We start from the raw sequence: 2,958 nt of genomic DNA, 5'->3' as shown, positions 1-2,958 counted from the left end.
GATGGGTAAAGCTTTTCTAAACACGAACCTGTGAAAGCAACCATAAAAAATGATTGACAGTTTCAAGCAAGGAAAAGACCAAACAAATACACAAAGAAGTGTTCTGTCAAAAACCGCAATAAACAATCTTGCTAGTAGAAAGGAAAATTATTACAAACTTTCTGAAGGGTATTTAACTGCGGAGATTTTATCTTTTGGCAGATTTCAAGTACATTATTCTAGGGAGATATTTACAGATGTATATAAATGGATAACGTAAGGGTGTATGTCACCAGCTGTTGATAACAGCAAACTTTTGGTAACAACAACAGAGAATGGGATAAATACATGAGGAACAATGCTTTAATAGAGTTTCCAATAACAATTGAAAGGGTGTTGTAGAAAAGTACTTACTGTCATGAAAAATATGAGCACAATACAGTGTGTAATGAAAAAACCAGGGTACAAAATTATATGTACAAAATGATTCTATTTTTGTTTTTAAAGTATCTGTTTCCAAGACAAAGATTGGAAAAATATGAATAAAAATTTTAATCGTGTTTAGTTACCTCTGCAAGGTAGGGTTATATGTGATTTTCTCCTTTTGATTTTCTCCTGTGTTTTCTGAATATTTCACAACAAATTTGTGTTATTTTTTAAATTAAACAATGTAAAGCAATTTGTATACTTCTATTATTTTTTCACACATAGTTACATAGAACCTCTCTTGGCTCTATCCTGACTGTCAGCTTTGAATCATTTGATTTTGTAGAGGGGAAAAGTTGAGAATTTATCTCTGATTTCCTTAGGAATTTTCTCTATGCAATTCATAATGGAGTTGGTTGAATCTCCAATAGATAAATTTCACTCAATGGCCCTCCTTCCTTCTTGTTCTAGCTCCTATGTGAAGACATAAAAACGTGACTCTAGAATTATTTTACATCTTGGTTGAAAAGAATGGTTTCAGTGGAGATATCTAAACAGTTCTCTTATAGCTGTCTTGCTTAATAACTCTCTTTCCCTTAATTGAAAAAAGAAAAAGAAAAAACAAAGAAACGTACTTGTTTGGAAAATACTTTGAGAGATCACTGTCTCCAACTGTGCTTGTTCTTGCTGTCTGTCATGGTCCATTAGATAAACATGGTGTTCAGCAGCCAGGCGCTTGCTGATATATTTGGCAACATTGATAATGTGATCTATGTTTAGGAGGAAGTGAATGCGTCATTCCGTGGGGGCATAGGTTTTCTGAAAGTGATTGTTTCTTTCCCAAGGAAAAGTTAGTTAGGTCATTGAACCTTAAGTTCTCACTGAGAGTTCAAGTATTTTTAATTTGTCATCTCTACTTTTTTCCTGTTGCTTTTATTGGAATTTTAGATTACTCTTTGAGCTTATTCTCAGAGGCAGCAAGTGCTAACTGAAAAGAAATGCAAACCTGGTCGACTCTGACTCTTGAGGGTACAATTAGTGTAATAAAGAAAACGGAGGGGCTTGTCACCTTAGCATGTTTCTTTAATATCCATCAGTTCCAGTTTTTAGTGTTTTCATTTGTGACCTGCAAGTTTAAAAACATGCATACAAAAGAATGTCAAATCTCAAAGTTCTCTCTCTCTCAAATCTATATGTTTTATATACGTATAGTTCATGTGTGTATATTAATATATTTATATTATATATACATACATACACACAGTCTCTGTATATATGTATGATATATATACACGCATGGACTATATACATAACATGTATTTATATACAACATATACACAAGCTACTTAGACCAGATATGTACATATATGCATGTATGTATGATATGTGCATGTATATACGCACACACACATGTGTATTTATATATATTATAGTCTTTCTGTATACATCATCCCTGTGGAAGCGATGTGAGCATATTTCATCAAATAAAACAATTGGACATAAAAGGGCCTACAGTCTGGGACGATGGAATGTCTTGTAGTGTACAGCTGAGTTCTAAATGTCCTCAGTGAGAGGATTTCTACCATTTCTCTTGAGAGGGGATTCTGTCATCTAATAGTTTTCATGGAGAAGAAGTTTTCCAAGATAGGCTTAATGTTCCTCTTCTCAACTGATTCTGTTAAACCTAATTCTCCCCTCTCTCCTGACCTGCAAAGCTGAGCAGTTCCTGTCCTCATGGCATTGACATTGTTTCAGTGGTGGAAGGCAACCATCAGCTCCTCAGCTGTCATCGTCAGGCTATCTTCAGCTCCTTGGATCTGTCTTCGTAAGTGGTATACCTCCATGTGTACGTATGTGCATATCACACAGATACCTAGTCAACAGAGTTGTGTTTTTAGTGTTTATATAACATCCCAATCCTATCACTGTTTCAAATGTGCTATCACCTAATTATATGATAAGACACTCAGTTGCCTTTCTTTGATAAATTCGTTATGTTCACAAGTGTCCACGAACAATATACCAGTTTCACGAACATTTTGTAAAAGTGGGTTATAGGTAACAGCCACCATCTCAGAACCCCTAGCCTCTGTTAAAGTTTGCTTATGTCTGCAGCCTGGGGTAGTGAGATTCAAAGAAGGTAGAATCCACAATAAATACCTTCAACCCCATTCAGTTCCATTAGGTTTGGGAATTTTTTTCATGGGGAAGATAAGATACTTTTTCTCACTCTCTAGAAAGGGACAACTGAAATCTCTTAGGGAAGTTGGAATCTATAGACTCTACACTATCTTAGCAGAGAACTCAGTTACTGCTTTCAAATTATTTTAAAGTATATTCCAGAGCTCCTGCAGTTTTTCCAGTTGAGGGTTTTAAAGCTCATCGATGGGTAAGGGAATGAAACTATCATCGCACCTGTCACCACCTTCCCTTTCTCTTCCTTGGCCTTCCTCGTCTCTCTGCATCACGCTCTTTTCCCTCCTGCTGCTCTGGCCCCTTCCCAGTCTCCTTTCCTCCCTCAAACCCTAGTTCCTCCTTCTTCCTTTGTCTGAT

At 36.1% G+C, this 2,958-nt stretch overlaps 1 long non-coding RNA gene across 1 annotated transcript; it reads right to left on the bottom strand.

Moving 5' to 3' along the window:
- Positions 1-1,470: 1,470 nt before the first annotated feature.
- LOC138921663 (uncharacterized) lies at positions 1,471-2,278 on the bottom strand. Its single transcript, XR_011434422.1, has 2 exons — positions 2,113-2,278; positions 1,471-1,531 (listed from the first exon to the last, which is right to left on the bottom strand). It is a non-coding gene; the product is annotated as an uncharacterized lncRNA (long non-coding RNA).
- Between the last annotated feature and the right edge of the window lie 680 nt (positions 2,279-2,958).

The sequence above is a fragment of the Equus caballus genome, chromosome 31 (genome assembly GCF_041296265.1).
Source record: "Equus caballus isolate H_3958 breed thoroughbred chromosome 31, TB-T2T, whole genome shotgun sequence".
Classification (NCBI taxonomy): Eukaryota; Metazoa; Chordata; class Mammalia; order Perissodactyla; family Equidae; genus Equus; species Equus caballus.
This window is presented reverse-complemented; position numbering and strand designations above follow the sequence as displayed.